Source organism: Lactuca serriola, chromosome 4 (assembly GCF_051521515.1).
Source record: "Lactuca serriola cultivar US96UC23 chromosome 4, Lser_US96UC23_V15, whole genome shotgun sequence".
In the NCBI taxonomy this organism is placed as follows: domain Eukaryota; kingdom Viridiplantae; phylum Streptophyta; class Magnoliopsida; order Asterales; family Asteraceae; genus Lactuca; species Lactuca serriola.
Window position 1 is genome coordinate 111,630,711 of NC_136411.1, and position 20,040 is coordinate 111,650,750.

Consider the following 20,040-nt stretch of genomic DNA (forward strand, 5'->3'; position numbering starts at 1 on the left):
GAAGTGAGAGATGTATTTTCATTGGTTACCACAAAAGTCTTTTGGATATTTGTTCTACATACCTAGTAAGAACGTGGTCTTTGTAGCACGAAGTCGAGTCTTTAGAGAGAAAGAGAGAGAGAGAGATAGGAGAGGAGAAAGAGCCCATATGCAAAGAGGACAGTAGGAGTACAACCGACCTTGAAGAAATTCAAGAGCCAACCAATGAAGGAACCTTAGAAGATAATAACACTCAACTAGAGGATGAGAATCCTATTGAACCCATTGACAATTCATTACCTCTTAGATGTTCTACTAGAGTTAGCATGCCACCAACGTTCTGCCGTTTCCATATAACTTCATATGGTGATTCGTTTATTAGTGATCAAACACTGGTAAACTTGGATTAGTCAGCTAACTACAAGGAAGTGAAGGTAGGCCCTGAATGTGACAAACCGAATTTTTTTTGCTTTGAAGACTCAGTCAGTCTACTCAACCGAGTGTCAGACTCATTGGAAATGAGTTCTAGCATTGTTGAAGGTCATTCTAAGGAGATTGAGCTAGTACACTTAAGTAATAAGTGTTAGGAAGTACCTGCTAGAGACACTGTTGAACTGATCCAGCCTTAACCTCATCAAGAAGATTTCACGGCCTCAAGCACTTGAGTTTAAAGCCGTACACTCAAGGAGGGCCGTAAACTCCCTTATACAGGCTCATATTTTTCAACTTATCTCATTAGTTCATTTCCACCTCAAGAACACCCCATTTCTCTCTCAACTATCATCTCGACCTTCATCCTAGATCTTCAAAGGTGGTAAGTATTCTTCCTTGTCTTGTTGATTCACCTCTTAATCTAGCATCCCCTCATGATTTCATCCATAAAAAAATCATGTTTTCATAGATCTTAGATCTTCAAGTTTCACCAAGAACACACACTAGTGTTCTTGGCCAAAATCAACCATTTCAAGCTTCTACATCGTAAGTACTCTTCCCTACACTTGATATCTAGTTAAGACTCATGCTTAGGACCTTGAAACCATCAAGAATGCAAGTCCAAAAGGAGTTTATGGCCAAGCCATATCCCATGGCCGTAAACCCCTATAAGGGTGCCATTTGAGCCCTAAACTCTTCCTAAGGCTTGGAATTGAGGCTAGAACACTCCCTTGTGCTTTTTAAGACCTTAAATCATCACTAAACTCATCATTTAGTGACTTTACGGCCCAAGAGCAAACACATTTGGCCGTAAACTCCAAGTATGACAAGTTTTGGGCCTTAAACACATCTATGCTCTTGCTAAAACCTTAGAATACTTTAACCCTTGAGACTCCTTACCTTTAAGACCCTAAATGCCCTATTTTGCTGGAGGCAGATTCCGAAAAAAAAAGTTGTTTCTTAGGTTATCGTGTCCCTGTGCCCAAAAGGATGGGTGAGTTCGGTTTGAGTGTTCATCGATTGGGTGGATCTATATGCTCCGGGGTGGTGAGACGAGGTGTAGCGCAGTCTGGTCAACGCATCTGTTTTGGGTACAGAGGGCCATAGGTTCGAATCCTGTTACCTTGATGTGAGGCATTCCATCAGCAAATACTCAAATATGAACATCCATCGGCGCCTAAAGTTCACTATGCTCCGCTTCAACAAATGAGAGTTTTCGGTGGAACTGATGAACCACACCGGTTAAATGCGTGGGACAGAGGGCTCATAGTACTTGCTACCGCAGCTATGGGAAGGCAAGGAGCCTAAATCGACCTTTTTTATTTTGAAAAGAAAAAAGCAGTACAAGGAGATTAGACTCTCGGATGAGACTAAGTTGCTACCAACCGTTTCGATGCGCCCTTGACCTATCTTGATTAAGACCGAAACTTATCTAATCGATAGTGGGGTCTAGTTTAAATTGTCAAACAAATAGCCTGGAAAGAATAACCCTTGCAAGATGATCTTCCAAGATTGAGAAGTCGCCTATCCAACTAGCGGGACAACCCTGACATTTCTTCAATGCATCTCCTTTCGGATTCTTCTATGTCAACCTAGCATTTCGAAATGAACAAATCCAGACAAACTAGCAATTGGACACGTCCCAGCTTACTAAGTAAATCGGCTACATTCTCCCGGAAATCAAGAGGGATGCTGGATGTAGAACCCGCTATCGAAGAAGACAACTCCCATCTAGGTCAATGGAAGTCAATTGATCTCAAAAACAGAGAAGAAAGCCCCTTTCGATTAAGACCTCGGCACCATCCTTACCCCCCTACGAAAGATTTAGCCCTATTTATTTCTAAGAGGAAAGCTCCCAGGTTCCACATCTTAAAGAAGTGCATGACCAGATTGGAAGCACAAAGGTTCATTTGCAATGGGACAACTCACCCACCCATGATGCATGACAGAAGACATCGAGCACAAAATGGAGTTTCTCTCTTGGGGGAGGCTCACGTCCTGAAATAATCTTTTTCAAGACTTTCTCTCCTACGTTGACCTTTCTCTATATTACCTTATTTTTTAATTCACTTGAAAGCCCTTTTTCTGGTAGACCTGGGCATGTTCCATGGCACGAAGTCTCTTCTCATCTAATAGCTCTCATTTTGGGGAAAAATAAAAAGCTCTCTTTTTGTTTTTCAAAATTTATAGTTTCATTTTTGTAATTTTCTAGTTGTTCCAAAGTCTTATAAGTTGAATCAATCAAATTCAATTTTTCTCGCTCTATCTCAAAGTATCCATTCACGCGAAACTGATCTGCTTCTATTTCTACTTTCCGTAAGCGAGCCCGGGCTTTTTCCAATTGTTCGATGTCCCCCTCGCGCAATTCTTCTGATTTTCTAATAGTATTCAAGATTCTCTGTTTTTGATTATCTAATAAATCACTTAGTGAAAGTAGATTATCTTTCCATTCATTTCAAAAATTCCATGATCCCTTCCCGAACGAAACATGAATCTTTCGATTCATTTGGCTCTCACGCTCAATGTAAATTCCCATATCTTTATTGTTAATGTAATGAGCCTATCCTCTATTCTCTTTTCATATTCCAAAATGAAATCAAAATATCAAAAGGAATCACTAATCCAAGACCGCTATCCAAGCCATTGAGGAGCCTGCTCAAGCTGCTGAGGATGATGAATGATCCTAGAGGCTCTTCTTCTGTATGAGATCTTATAACCGGAAAGTGTATGTAGAACTTGTGGAAGGAAGACACTGGCGACGGTATGCTGCTCCGCGAGCAAGGAGCGATAGAAGCTAGTATTCTATAATGAATAACAAGAGTCTCGCACTATAGGGGAATCCAACACCTAGTGATTTACATTTTACACCTTATCTTCTAGACTTTCGGTGGAAAAACCAGCCGAGTCTTCCATCAGGAGTTCCATGCCTTTTTAACCTGCATAAAAAAGGAAGTCTTGCGTCGGGCATGATCCCGGTGTCGAGCATAGCAGAGCGAATTAAAAAATTTGAATGAGAAATGATTTTCAAATGAGACTCTATGGTAGTCCTACGCCAAGTGATCTAGAATTTATGGTAGATGAGGGTTTTTCTTTATCTTCAAGTGGTAATGTGACCATTTAGAGAGTTTACGGCTAGGAGTAAACTCCCTTGGGCCGTAAACACCTCAACACTCTCCAATGAGTGGGTCTTTCTCACCCTTGTGTAGAGCAAATGTCCCTTAAGCTTCCCTAGTCTTCAAACACCCTCATATGCATCTTTGACCATGCGTTTACGGCCGTGAGGTGTTTCCTTGCGTTTGGTTACCTCTATACCCTATATTCATGCCAATATATGTCATTATATGTCATTTAGGACTTGTTAAGTCTCAAGACTTCATTCGTGGAACTTCTCATCCTTACACGCGTATCCATTTGAATCACCCACATCGGGTGAGTTCATACCTCGTAATGAATCTTTAAACTGTTTTAAATGCTTTTAAGGGGGGCTACAAGTTGAACACAATGATAATTGTGTAATTATTTGTTATAAACATCTTTCAAAATGTTGCTTATGTCTTCAATAAGTGGTCAAAACATTTCAAAAACTATTTTACAGTTATGTTGCTTTATAGTTTAACAAAACTCCATTTTTAAAGTACAAGCATAACTTGGTAGTAAAATGAGCCTTTTCAATAAAAATCCAAGTAGAATACTATTAAACTATAATGGGTATAGTTTAGGGGTTCAGTTCATACTAGATACAATACACGATAACAGAAAGAACATACTAAGATACTATAACAAGAGAAGATACTAAGATACTAAAACAGAACAAACACACTAATTTTCTATTTCATGGAACTATTACAGGATCTAACTATACCAATTAATCACTAACACATTGTTCTAAACAAAAGGTGATAGTTATATTGGGTATACATGATCATATAATTTTAATGTGGATGTTCACGGCTTGCAATTATTCGCAGAGGTCGCGTTTGGATCCAAGAATCTTTTGACAGAGAGAGCATTTAGTATGGGATCTAGCCATCACATTATACCTTAATAATCAATTCAAGGCAATTAGTACAACATTAGTTACTATATACAATACTATAGTACTTACATTTTACAAACGACAAACAGAACAGTCGGGTCTAGTACATTCAGTAGAAAGGGACCATAATGCTAACCTTATGATTCCTTAATGTATTCGTCAAGGGATATATATAAATAGGATCTGACAGGTAATAGGATGTGTGCTTTCCGCTTCATTTCCTGTTCCTTGTTTGGTTGTGGGCTTAGAGCAGATTCACCCAACCTATTATCTATTCGATTTTAGTTATATATATGTTTCGTACACATTAAGTCATCATAAGGGGTACCAGGTATGGGTCAAGTCATAGGACACTAATTCAATGCACAGTTTTCTAATACAAAGCATACATTTCAAATCAAAACTTTTGGCATACAAAACTAGAAACTTACTAGTAAAGGGTTTAATCCATTTTATTAAACCAGTGTAAGCTTAAAGGACTTTAGGTGATTGACTCTATAATACCTTAGTTTATACATCATGGTTATATATCATTAGTACCTAACAAGTAGTTGGATGTGTGCTTTCTGCCTTATTTCCCGTTCCTTGTTTGGTTGTGGGCTTAGGGTAGATTCATCCAATCAACTATCTATTTGATATTAGATTATATATAGCCAGTATAAACTAAGTGATTAAAGAAGTAATCATTGTGGTCACTATTTTATTATAAGAAATAAGGGTTTTCTTAAGGGATCTTTTCATTAAATATAAAGGAACTGTTACAATTAACTCCATGAGTAACAAGTGAATACACCAGGGTTATATACAACGAGGACCTAACAAACAATGGGATGTGTGCTATCCGCCTTACTTCCTCTTCCTTGTTTGGTTGTGGACTTAGGGCAGATGCGCACAATCGATTGTTTGTTTACTCTGAGTTTTATATAACTTGTATCCATTTAGTACTCATAGAAAGGATTGTAGAATCATTTTTACGTATCTTTCATCAAATTAGGAAATATAGGATATTCTAAAGGAACAGGCGAACTTTTCTAATAACAGAACTTATAACTTACTACATTACAACTACATTTTTCAACAACTTTCTACAACTTACATACATCACTAAAATCTTATGAACTCACCAGCTTAATTGCTGATAAAATCTTTCAAATAACTTGTATTCTCAGGAAACTAGTAGACAGGTACTCGCTCTGGGAATTCAGAAGATGGAGCAGTATAGCTTCAAGTCTTGTTTTGTTATTTGCTTATGTACTCTATGTTTTGTGAACACAAACTTTGTAAACACTTTCTTTCTAATGAAATGTTTGTTCATTACTTGCTTACTATGATACATGTCTTGTGACACTAAGCATGACGTCCTCCACCCCTGAACGTTTCCGTCGTTCCGGTTTTGGGGTGTGACACTGAAGCTGCCAAATGGAAAGAGACAATGGATAGCGAGATCAAGTCCATGTATGATAACCAAGTTTGGAATTTGGTTGATCAAGAACATGGCCGAAAGACAGTTGGTTTCAAATGGATCTTCGAGAAGAAGACCGACCTGGATGGAAATGTACACACTTTCAAGGCACTAATGGTTGCGAAGGGCTTTACTCAAACCCCATGGATTGACTATGATGAGACCTTCTCACCAGTGGCCAAGATAAAGTCTATTATGATAATTTTCGCTATAGTTGCCTTTCATGATTTTGAAATATGGCAGGTGGATGTCAAAACTGCTTTCCTTAACGGTAAGTTGGTTGAAGATGTTTACATGAGTCAACCAGAGGGTTTTGTAGATGCAAAGTTTCCTAATAGAGGGTGTAAGATTGAGAAATCCATTTATGGATTAAATCGAGCATCTCATAACTGGAATCTTTGCTTCCATGAAAAAGTCAAAGAATTTGGTTTCTCTAGGAGTGAGGATGAGTTATGTGTATATGTCAAGGCTAGTGGGAGTATAATAACTTTTCTAGTATTGGATGTTGATTACATACTCCTTATGAGAAACGACATTCCATCCTTGAAAGAAGCTAAGTCTTGGCTTGGAAAGTGTTTTGCTATGAAGGATCTAAGAGTGGAATCATATATTCTTGGGATAAAAATCTTAAGGAATAGAAAGAAAAGACTAATTGGTCTTAGTCAAAGTACATACTTGGATATGGTACTAAAATGTTTTAATATGGAGAATTCCAAGAAAGGAGAGCTACCTATTCAGAGTAATGTCAAATTGAGTAAGACTCAAAGCCCTAGTACAGATGAAGAGATAACAAAAATGAGTCGAGTCCCTTATGCTTCGTCTGTAGGATTGATCATGTACGCTATGACATGTACTCTCCCTGATGTGTCTTTTTCTTTGAGCATGGTTAGTCGCTTTTAGGGAAATCCTGGCAGAGCTCGACAATGGTAAAGAACATTCTCAAGTATTCGCAAAGGACAAAGGATCTGATTCTAGTCCCTGGTTGCAGTGAAACGTTGAGAGTGACTGGGTATAGTGACGCCAACATTTAAACAGATAAAGACAATCTTCATTCTCAATCTAGCTGGTTATTTATGTTAAATGGAGGAGCAATTATTTGGAAAAGTTACAAGTAGGACACATTGGTTGATTCTACTTGTGAATCCAAATACATAGCAGTGAGCGAAGCATAAATGGAAGCGACTTGGCTGAAGAACTTCATCGGCGATCTCGGAGTAGTTCCGACCATTCAAGAGCCAATGGAACTTTTATGTGATAATGAGGGAACAGTTTCTTTGACCAAAGAACCAATATATCATGGTAAATCAAGACATATCGACAGAAAGTACCATTATATCAAACGTATGGTTGAAGAAGGTCATCTCATATTGAAGAGAGTTTCTTCAGAAGATAATCCTGCTCATCCTCTCATAAAGGCTCGAAGTAGGATTAAGCATAGTCAACATGCTAGGAGCATTAGTTTGAGAGATGACATTAGTTTCAATAGTTAGATGATTAGTTTGAAACTTGTAATAGAATAAATATAATTGGTTTTTGATTTAATAATAGAGATTATTTATGAGTATTGCTTACTGCCTTTGTCAATTATTTATTCTTGTGTTTCGTTTTGCATGTTTTACATCCTAAATAATTTGATTATTTGAAGCTCCACAATCGCTCATACTTTAGGAAGTAAGTAGTGAATGAAGACTGTCATGAATTGGATTGTAGATTGTCTAAGGAGTTTAGACATATAAATTGTGTGTCTACAATGTTAATGAGTAATTAGAAAATAGAGATTTGAGTATTGGATAAACCCACGCTCAAAGAATTACTTCATGGACTATATCACGAGTAATTCTGAGACAATAATATCTTATATTCTTAAAATGGAGATATATGAGCTATAATTTAAAGGTTGGATGTACATTGGTATTGTGTAAACACATTAGTAACTTGATGTTATAAAACGTAGTGTCATGTATGATTTGGTTAGTAAATGATACAAGCATATGAGTCAAAGTTTATTCGTTCCTTTTGCATTAACGGAAAAACGATATATTTGGGTCCCTTGGTGATATGGTGTTGACTTATAGTGATGGGCCCAGTCCTGACTAAATTGATGTGTTTTATTAGTAAGTCTTATGCGATCAACACAAATTAGTAAATCGGGATTTTTTTTGAACAATGAGATTGATTCTAATCCAAGTCTCATGTCCATATAATATCTAGAAGAACGGAACAATATTTGATCACTTATCTAAATGACAAATATCTGATCGGATCAGAGTTCGAAAGTTGCTTTGGAAAGCACCTTTTGTTGTTTAATTTAGATGTTATACCAGTAATTTAGTTTTAGACTTATCCAAGTGGGAGACTATTGGATTAGGTGTCTAAGCCAATAAAAAAAATTGATGCAATCTTTAATTATTAGCAAAGTCCTATTGGGTGGCCCTCAAACCTAGTAAAAGATTGGAACGCTTTTTAGAGAGAGAGGGGGGGGGGGGGCTGATTTACTAATTTATTATATGATCAACAGATTAATTAGAAATCAAATTAAATAATTTATTAATATATTCTGAGAAAAATATATTATTAGAAATAGTATTATTTAATTAAGAATTAATCGGAAACTAAATATAATTAATTTTGAGATTAATTGGAATAACTAAAAGTGGAATGACTAAAGGTGACAATGTTCCAAAGTTGAGCATTGACCAATTCAAGAATCTCCCATAGGAGGGGGACGAATTCTAGATGGTTAGGGGATTTTTTCTTGGGCATTAAGGAAACCTAGGAATCCTTAGGGAGCAGGAAAAGGGGATAAAGCTTATCTAAGGAAACTACCTTATCCATAGCATTCCTAGTCACTTATATAAACCCTTCTAAGGGTTCATATTTTCGGTTATCATAATTCCCTAGAGAATTCTGAAAATTCCCTTCCCTCTCCTCTTTCCTCTTTAGCCTCCAATTTGCTAGGGTTTGGGTGTGAGCCATTAGAGGCACGAGACTTCTAGTGCTTGCTTTCTGAAGACCAACAGGGAAAGATTACTAGTTTATTTGCAATAATAAACGAAGGTATGTATTTTTCTAATCACCCTTTATTAATTTCGAACATAGCAATGTAGTTATAGGGTTCTTGATATTCAATAGTTGTTTGCAAATCATAGTGAGAACATAGATCCTTTAGGGTGCATATGAACTTATGGTTTATGTTTTTCCACCAAAAATAGACTTTTGTAACATATAAAAACCCATCAATCTTAACAATTCTTAGAGTAAAAACATATAATGGATAATGTGGAATCTCCGGAGGATGCGATGCTATCAGGCCAAGCTCTTCCCTTTATTACTAGAAGTACTTCACACATCTAAACTTCAACTATAAGAATAAAGCTTAGTGAGTTTCCCAAGATACCACATCCCATATAAAAACAATATACAATCGTAATTGGTATGTTTCAACACATGTGAATGTAATGGGCTGAATCAGAGTCTTACAATCACTTCCTACCATGGGCCAAATATGTTCTTTCCTGCTATTTCCCAAAACATAGTCTTTCATACAAGTGCTATGGGCCAAACATGGTATTTAGTGACAACCTGGAAAATACGTCACCAACTTCCATTAGAATCTAACACTGTCAACAACGTGTAATAGGACAACCATGTAACCATTCAATATATATATATATATATATATATATATATATATATATATATATATATAAAGTAAATATCTTCGACGATGTCCTTAATTATGCCAACAATTAGGGTCAAAAATAAGTGTGCAAAAAATCGTGTCACCTCGAGAGTAGGTTAACATTTTTAGAATATACGCATTTTCGTGATTCCAAAAATATAAACTTCGTAAAAATATGACTTAGTGTGCAGGAGATATGATTTTAATGGTAAATAAAAATTTACCACACACAAAAAATTACAACGTCAAAAACTACAAGGTGAACGGTTGACTACTAACAGAAGTCACCAAAATGAGAAGTGTAGTGCTACTCAAAGTACAAATTTTGAAACAAAAAAACGTCTAAAACGGAAAACAAATGACAGAGTTACGATTTTTTATAAAATCATAACGATTATAAAATATAGGCTAAAAATGAAAGTTAAAATTAGCCGAAATATCCAAAAGGAAAGTTGTAGTGGACGTCGAGACCTACACGAATATATAAGAGTTGTTGAAAACGGAAGTCGTATGCGAGAGATACGAATTTTTAAATTTTAATTTTTACCGCCACGTGCACCTGACGAATATGGATGGCGTGGCACGAGGAGAGGGGGCACGTGGTAACTCTCTGCGGAGCACGCGCACTCCAAAAAATTCTGTTCAAGCGGAGCTTGCTGTCTACTCCACAAGTCGCCACAGCTTTGCCTACGCCACTTGTATATAGACAACAATAGCGCCCAAGATTTCCCCTTCGTGTAGTTCATTGAACCTTCCAACTTCACTCTGTGGCCTGTGTAAAGAAGCGTGTCTTAACTAATTCCTTTGAACTCATTTCACCTATTCTACCTCTCGATATCTCCTCACCTTGCACCTTTTCTTTCTTTTCCTCATCCCATGATCCTTTCCCATGTCGTGGAAGTGAGCTCCTTCGTCACTCCTTCATTCTTCATAACGACTATAACCAAGCTGCCAACCAATAAAGCAAGCACCTTCATGGACTGAGACCGTGGAAGCTCCGTTAGCACCTTAAGGCTGTCTTTATCCTGAGAACCCTCGAGAATATTCAGAGACTCGACTAATGCTTCTAGGCCCACATTCGGAGACAGACCAAGCACCTCTCTTACCCACTCACTATCTAATAAGCCAGACTGGCTTATTATCTGAATGAGATCGGGAAGAGAGGAGGTAGCCCAAATCTTCCAATAGACGCATACGAAAGGTTCTGAAAGAATTGAAAAAGCTCTGAAAAATAAACAACCCGACCTGAGGAACTACCAACAACAGAAGAACTAGCAACAACGGGAGAAACCGTTTCTAACCTCAGCTTCACCCCCTTCCTTGGGATTCTTTCTTTGATGATATGCCCTAAGCCTGACCAAGAGCGCAAAAGAGCTTTATTTAGAATTAGAGTAAGGGCTCGCCATTTGCAATGCCTTTTCTTGCTTTCGACAGGACCCCCTTCTGACAGGAGAAAAAAGATTACGCCAATGCCAATTGCCAATGATATAGAGTTTCTAGCGATTACGACTATAAAGGGCATGAGATGAATTAAAGAATCGTACTGCAACTGCTGAAGAGAGATCAGAGCTAGTACTAGAGGAAGCGATAGCGGACAAAAGAGCTCAGAGAGCAGTGCAGCTAAGCGGGAAGATCTGTGATCTATTTGAAAGAGCATATCGCAAAGACCGGTATATTGCACATATTGATTGATTGATTGTATAGATTGAGTCTCAATTAGAGAGTTATGATATATCTATAGTACCCCCGCCGATGAGACTTTCCAGCTCGAGGCTAGAAGCTACCAACACTTTAATACAAACAAAAACAGAAATCGGAATTCGTGGGGCCCAAGGCCTTACAGAAAAAGATCGATGAACGATTAAGCGAGACTTTGCCTTAGAGACCAATGAAATGAGACCAAGAAGCTTTATTACACAAAAGTTCTTTGAAGACCTTTTGCTTCTGCTTCCCTGCTTACTATTGCTATCACCTCAACTGCTTTGACCTGCTCACTTAGAGTGAAGATCAATAATGGGCGGAAAGAAGTTCACACAAGACCACAGAGCGAGAGAGAGAGCCTTCTCTTACCTGTTTAACCATGCCCTCCTATCACACCTATCTCCCTTTTCCTTCAGTCACATCCAGTCTCAGTTCTGCTTCCAACTACCGAGCTTGGACGTATAGCAAGATTGAATAAGAGATATGGCATACGGGAATAGTATATGAAATCACAAAGGCTGGAAAGAGACTGGAGAGGAGCGTGGAAAATACTTAATAAAGCACCTTAGCAATTACTAGTAATGCCCTATCGACCTCAGTCTTGTTTTTTGCTAGCTTTAGTCTAGAACTAGACTATCTCATTAAACGTCGAATATCCATATGATGCTAGCCAGTGAAAAAGGAAGGAGTCTACTTCTTTGATGGCTTGTCTCCAGAACTAGTAGAGGAAGGAAGAGATGATCGAAGAAGGGAGAAGTCACTTGATTCTTCCGAAGAACCGGAAGTGAAGCGCTATGCCGGGGCGGGGGGACGGGAAAAGAAACGGCTTCGAAGAAAGAAATTTGGGTTCCCAATGCTTCTCCACGCTCAACGAGATGCGCCAACCTCGGGACGCTTTACTCCTAACCCCACAAGGTTCCGAGACGGAGCTTAACCTGAGTCTTGGTTAAGAATGGCGATGACCTATGTTTCACACGACGCAAGATTCCATGGATAGTTTCATTCGAGATCATGATGGAGGACATAGCTTAGGATCATCGGCTTTGATCATTCCACTAGGCATTTGATTAGGACATTGCACAATGATCCGAACACTTTGTCGCATCTCTTCGATACGAATACAATAACGATCATAGCGATCTCCTCTGGTACCTACTGGTACGTCAGGATCCGATTGGTCATGAACATCGTAAGGTGCTGCTCTTCGCGAATCCCAGCATACCCCTAGTTGGGATGGGTAGGCCCACCACTTCACTTTCACTTAGGCCCGGTCCAAGTCAGTGGGGGGACCCTATCGGGCTCCTTCCCCCCCAAAAAAGAAACTGTGCGTGAGCGTTTCCCTTCATACGGATCGAATCATTCTCAGATGCCCCGAGAGGCATCCTTTCCTTGTTTGTTGGGTTGGTTCACGCGCGCGCAAACGAGCACCGACTACAACAGCAGGAAACTATGACCAATAGAGTCAGACACTTAGCTACATCCCTATAAATAGCAAGTACTGAAAGTTCAGTTCTCATACCTCAAAAACCGTTCTAATTCTCTCTCGATTTCCATGCCACTGATTCCCAAGCGCCTCCTGAGTTCCGCACTACCGAATTCTACCCTACATCAATGGTTTCAGAAATCAAAGGTGAATTCAACGCCCCATTTTGACGTTTTAAAATCTTTTAGGGGGTGAGGGTGATACGTGTTATATACTATCGCTTTCATAAATATTCTGATTGTATAACCTAAGTAATATGATTATGCCTAGAACATTAGGATGATATTATGATCGGTAGATACCTTGCCTAACTTTTAGGGGTAATATTATTCCTAGTTATTATGCAAACTCACACTGATAGGAAACATCATACCTAGAGTTTGCCAAGAAACGTTTTTCTTTATTCATTACTATAGTTGACCTTTGGATAAGCTTAGTACCTAGTGGTTAATTTGTCCAAATATGTGGCTACGCAAAATACTCTAACTTAATTATGTATATGTATAAGATTATATATATATATATATATATATATATATATATATATATATATATATATATATAAGTATCTCGTATAAATACAACATCGAACTACAACGTGATCGAATAGTGGAGGCTCACACAAATCGAGTGTTAGATGAGACATGATTCATCCCCTAGCTAAATAACATTTATCTATAAGTGCCAGACCTATAATTGTTAATCTTAAGTGAGCAGGGAAGATTTCTATAGATTTGTATGGAGTTGATACCTCCACCAGTGGTTTCTAGCTACAACCTGACGACAGTTTGTGCTAGCATAACTTACCTAAACACGGATGGCTTCTGATGAACCGTTGGGAATCTGGGTCGACGAAAACACTAGTCATATCTCATTTATAGGAACTCATCGTAACATTATTAAACTAATCTATCTAAAAACTACTACTAGGAAATAAACCTAAGAAAGTAGCGATAGAACACAAAATCAAGTATGGGAGTTTAGGAAAACAACAACGCTGACATAACAAACCCTACAAAATATTTAAAAGTATACAAAACATGTGAACTCACCAACATTATGTTGAACTTGTTGTGTTTTGAGCATTACATAAATCATATGGTGCACATGCAAACCCTAAAGCTTTGGATCTAGGTTTCTCTAATTGTACATACAAATCATCCAAAGCTTTTAAAACCTAATTCTAGCATACAAAAAATCAAAAAATCATAACTAAACTAGGGTTAAGAAATTACCTTTTAATTGTAGCTTGAAGATCTTGAGCTTTGAGAACTTAGCACCTCAAATGCGATGCCTCTAATGAATCACAAACACCAAAGCAAGTTGGGTGATCTTGGAGAGAGGGAAGGAGGCTCAAAATCGGCTCTTGATCTCTAGGGTTCAAGTGGTAGCCGATTTGTGAAGCCCTAGGGTCCTTTATATAGGTGAGCTGCTAGGGCTTCAGTCAAAACCCTAATTTGATTGCTTAGGCCTTAAGCAATCCACGTGAACCTTCTAGAAACAAGGCCTTGGACGAAATCAATGTGGGCTTTCCCCTTAATTTCGTCCTCCCCATTTATAAGGGATCCACAACCCAAAATCCAATTATCTTATAAATGCAATTCCAGTCCCCTAGGTTAAATTAATATCTTTTGATCACAAAATTAATTTCTTAATTAATTCTTTATAAATATTAATTAACCAGTATGATTTCTCTTTTAGTATATTATTCATATAATATATTAATAAACCATAATAACCTCTTTCTCCATTAATCATCCAGTCAAGTTGCTTTAGTGAAGGCAACCAAAAGGACCATGCTACAACCGGGTCAAGTACACACCAAATATAGTTATGGGCTTAGAAAACCTAATCCAATAGTCTCCCACTTGGATTAGTCTAATAACTATAGATGCAAGTACGGCTTCAAAATCCGATTAGCAATCGTAGCTCTCAAAATCCGTTGTCGAACTCTGACACGTCCTTTAGATAAGGGATCATATAGTCCTCCGTTCTCAAGATATCGTATGGACAGTTCACATGGAACATAGTCATACTTATTGTCCGACAGTTTGTTTCCCGCCAACATCCCTACCACCAACGAAGAGTCCACGCAAGGACTATCCATGGATGCCACAAATCATGGTATGGGAGCAGAAGGTAAATATCAGGATTCATTTCGAGGTAGGAGAGTCTTCTACAACACCATCCCCCATCCCGAAGAACCTATTTGAGCAAGCTATATCATTCTTGGTACCTCGGACTGCTCAACACACCGACCACATATGATAACTTTCTGTAAATGACCATGTTTTGAACCATCCAAAAGGTCTTTAAAACAGTCCCTTAAAAGTCTTAATATTAGGCTTAATGGTGGCGGAAACTCAAGCCCTAATGGTGTTTTCTCTTTTAGCCATGTACTTTGTTTGTTCCATAAAAGCAATGTACTTTGAATCATGACTTTAGGTTGAAATTGTTATTTTAACTTCTTGACATCTTGCTACTTTTAAGAACTTAATTTCCATATTTATAGTTGATTTTAATTATGGCTTAATGGGTTAAGTTGTTAATTAAACCTTAAAATGCAATGTTGAGAAATTCTGAAAAATTACCAATCTATCCCTGTTTTGAAAAAAAAATCTAGAAAAATCATCAGAAGTTAGATTGGTGATCCGTAAACTCTCAAAGTTTCATTTTGAGTCTACTTAGTCCGTTATTTTTTCCAAGACCTGATATTGTCCCTAACCAAGGTGAAAATCATCGTATTCACTGACTGATTAGATATTAGCTGCACGAACATGTTGTCTTGTAAAATTCATAGAAAATTCTAGAAAAATCATTTGGTATTGTGTGAGCACTTTTTGAAAATCTAAAAGTGTAATATATAGAAATATTAAAAGAATATTGCAACTTATTTAGGTATAAGTGGGATTAAAGTGGCCTCGAACAGGCTGTTGTTCCAGGTCAAAATCTGAAAATTTGACCTAATAACTATTTTGCATGTTTGGGTAATTAATTATTATTATTTGTTCATGTAAACTTTTAGTAATCCATTTTTTGTGTTTAAATATGTTAAGGTTTGATACCTCAGGTCCTACAAGATTTGAAGTGTGGAAAGGGTGATTGTTTGACAAAGGTGAGTCAAGCTTTGTGGTTATTTAAAGTAGATGTTAGGGATTCCACATCTTAGAGGGATTAGAATGAACCTTGGTTGTTTAGGTTGCATGTACCCCACTTGTGAATGATATTTTGATTCGAACGATGTTTCCTTCATGCTATACTTTTTGGTTACTATTTGATGTGAGGGGTGCGATAGGACCGTGATACAAGGAGAGATTTGTGTTAACTATGTGTGAATATATGCATGCAATAACTTATTGGTAATATTTGTCTATGTTTGTTAGGACAATGCATGCTAGTGATATGTAACGCTCGTGTTTCTAGGCTAAGTATTAGTATGATGATGTAATAGTTAGGGTCAACAATTGTAACCTAAGTTGAAGTAATAAAGAAGAATTACTTGAATATTATATGAATTATGTGATTTTATGTGCATTATACTTATTTATAAGACATAATAAATGAATAATGAAAATAAGCGTCAAAAATAAAATAATAGATAAACCCAATATCTATGAAGAAATTTGTATTGGTCTTCCGGAGATACAAAGAACGCTGAAATATGAGTAATAACGAAGAAGTTATGACCTGTCGAAGTTTTACGGCTAAACCGGAACGGCACCGCGTAACGTAAAAAGTGAATTTTTGATAAATTACTTTTCAGCCTTAGCAATCTAAGCAAAAGTCGTAGTACACGTTAAACCGAGAACGTGCATAAAAAGAACGTCCAAATCTAACTTCATATGAGGAAGTAATGACTTTTCTAAGATTTGGCATAGCGGTGCACAACCCAGAATTTGAACTTTAGATCGATTGATTTTTGGCCGACACAACCTAAATGAGAATTGAATATCTCATTAATAGAATCTCAACTATAAAAGACAATCGAAAACGGAGTCCGTATGTAGAAGTTATGAATTTTACATGGTCGTTAAACAGTGTAATCTTCTCATACTGCTAAATTTAAAATCATCTGAGAATTAGCCAATGGAGTCATAAGGAGTTTTGTAGATCTTGTCAATACCTACGCATGGATATAAAGAATGTCAAAAACGGAGCTCGCATCCGAAAGTTACGGAATTTAGAAGTCGGGATGAGCTGATGTGAAGTGGGTGACGTGGCGCGATCTGAGCCATTGCTTCCTCCCCACGCCTTGCCACCAGATGGTGACACCTGACACCCAAATCGATGAGTTGGAGGCTCATAACTCGCCGAGTTGATCCATTTTTTAGCCTATAAATACTATGCGAGGCTCACTCATTTTCCTCACACCTTAACCCTTCTCGCTCTCTAACTTCTCTTTAAAACTCCCCTAACTTCTAGTACTTCCCAAGTGCTAAGAGGCGAGTCCCAGAGCTCCAGAAGGATTCGAAAAGAAGAGCTTTCGGCTCGGAAGTTCTACCCCCGCACATCCCGGTTCCTAGTCAAACCTCCCGGTAAGTGAATTATGCTTACCATACTTTAAGTATAGCTTTTGTTAAAGTTTATTATCATTATTATGAACTTATAAACAATATATATATTATAAAATATAATATATAAAGTGTGATTATAATATCTTTTAACTACTTGCTGTACGAGGAATCATGTTTGGAGGGTCGCATAGGGTTGTTGGATTTCAGAAGTGCTATAATGCCAAAATGGTCCACCCCTCCGGTGTTTCATGTATGGCCCCTGTCTATACATAGTGGTTAAAAAGTATTGTTTAACACTTATAAAACAATAACGCTCGTAATTAGTCGCAATAAATATTAGACTAAAATCTAGTGGTAATAATACTAGGTTTTGTCGAAGGAAATTATATTGCTAAGAAACGAAGCGCTGTCCAAGTTGGAATCGCCACTTTAACAAGTGTGTGCATATTATTTGTGTTCCTTATATCTATGTTGGATGAACGATTTATACATGTTTTAAATGATTTAAAGTGTATATGTATTTTATATCAACGAATATGTTGGGTAGAACATGGGTAAATGAAATAGTTGATGTGTGATGAAATAAAATGATGAGAGGCCTCGATGTTTACAATGATCCAGTCATCTATCAGAGTATAAATGATGACCACAAACTATTCTAGACAGTCTAGTGGAACGATAGCAGGCTCGCAACCTGTAGGTGTTTGTGAACGATGTGTTCACCAGTATAATCCATCCCCCTCATGTTGCCTTATGGACATATATTGTTAAGGAACACCCTTATCAGTAGTTTCCATCCCGATGAAAATCCTTAGGCTAGGTCCATTGAATTAGATTCTTTAGGGACAAAAAGTGAGGATAACGGGAATGGGTAATCGGGTTGATTGATTTGATGAAACTAATAAACTTAATTATTGTGGGTTGAAAACCCTATGTGCTCACCAGGCTCCCAAACATGACCCGCTCATTTTCTTGTATTACAGGTAGTGGCACAAGAGCATAGATGTGATGGTCGGATCAGAGTTTATGGATTATAGGCCAGTAGATATTAATAAATGTTGTAAGGCCTATGTTGTTTTTATTTATACTTTTGATCTGTATTGATAATGAAATTCCGAGGTTTTAATATAATGAAATACATTTTTTCGGAAATGCTTTTGATAAAATCTTTATCATATTTTCGGGAACAAATTCCGCAACACTTTCTTTAAAAAGTTACTATGATTTTCAAATAAAGCATAAACAAATCGGTCGGTCTTTTCTATCCATAAAATCGGGGATGTCACAATTAGTATCAAAGCATTAGTTTAAGCGAACTAGGAATTTGTAGGATTTGTAGACCTAAACTTAGAATGCTAAGCGATGTGAGATGAGCGTCTGCTATATTTTAGACACGAGCACTAGCTTATTTTAGGAAGGATACCTAAATTGTTATTATGTGCTAAATGATTTATGTTATAGCTATAAAGATGCCTTATATTCTATTAATTGATCTGATCTATGGTCTATTGTCGACCGGATCTGGAAACTTTATGTGTTCAGAATTCTAAACGTATAAATTACGGTATTAGAACTAACATGTAACTTTTCAGAGAGACACGAAGAATTTAAATGTTTGTCGTAAATAAAGTTTTCCCTATCTTAATATTCTCATCTCGAGCATCTACTTGGTTCCTACTGAACTCTCCAAATTCAACAAGTTTGCCAATGGATTACCTACTGACTTTGGTCCAATGGTCAAACAAGAAACCACCTTGAAAGCCGCCATCTGGACAGCTAAGAATGTTGAGACCCAAATAAGGGAGAAGGGTCTGGAGAAAGTTGAGGTTGGTGAGAAAATGAAGTTTGATGGATGTTCAAGGTACAACAAGAAGAGAAAATTCTCGAAGTTTGGTTCGAAGAAATTTAGAGGAGGAGGAGGAGGAGGTGAAGTGAAGTGGTGTGAGAAGTGCAAGAAGAAGCACTATGGAAAATGTGAACGGGAGGTCACTTGTTTTAAGAGTGGAAAGTCGGGGCATTATGACAATGAAAACACATTAAACAAGAAGGTTTGTTATGGGTGTAATGAAGAATAACACATTTCGAGGGACTGCCCGAAGAAGAAGGAGGCGACAAGGCCTAATGTGCCACCAAATCCAAAAGCAAGAGCATTCCAGATGACAGTGGAAGTCGCAAAAGATGCAGCAGATGTTGCTTTAGGAACCTTTCTTGTAAATGGATTGTCTGCCAATGTATTGTTTGATTTAGGAACAAATTAATCCTTAATATCGCACAAATTTGGTGGAAGATAAACTTGATAATGCTCTAGTTGTAGAAGTTGCTAGTGGCAAATTCATACCTGTTAGTGGTTTCATAAAAACATTGTCATCGACTTGAGTGGCAATAAATTCCATGAGGAGTTGTTGCCCATTAAGTTTAACTGTTTCGACATCGTGATGGGAATGGATTGGCTTAGCGCCAATGATGCTGAGATACTATGCAAGAAGAAGATAGTAAGAGTAATCCCCCCATGAAAAGATTCATTTATGGTGTACGGGGACAAATTTAGTGTGAATTCTGGAATCATTTCCCTGATGAAAGCCATAAAATGTTTGTCTAAATGATGCACATCATACTTGGAATTTGTGATTGATGAAAAGAAGGAGAAGAAGGAGATACAAAGAATACCAGCGGTGTGTGACTATCCGGAGGTATTTCCTAAAGATCTTCCTGGATTACCCCTGATAGACAAGTAGAGTTTCGAATTGACTT

The 20,040-nt window shown here is 37.5% G+C and overlaps 1 non-coding gene across 1 annotated transcript; it reads left to right on the plus strand.

The window, feature by feature from the left end:
* The first annotated feature begins 1,464 nt into the window (after nt 1–1,464).
* TRNAP-UGG (transfer RNA proline (anticodon UGG)) lies at nt 1,465–1,539 on the plus strand. The gene has a single exon. It is a non-coding gene; the product is annotated as a tRNA-Pro (tRNA).
* The last annotated feature ends 18,501 nt before the right edge of the window (nt 1,540–20,040 follow it).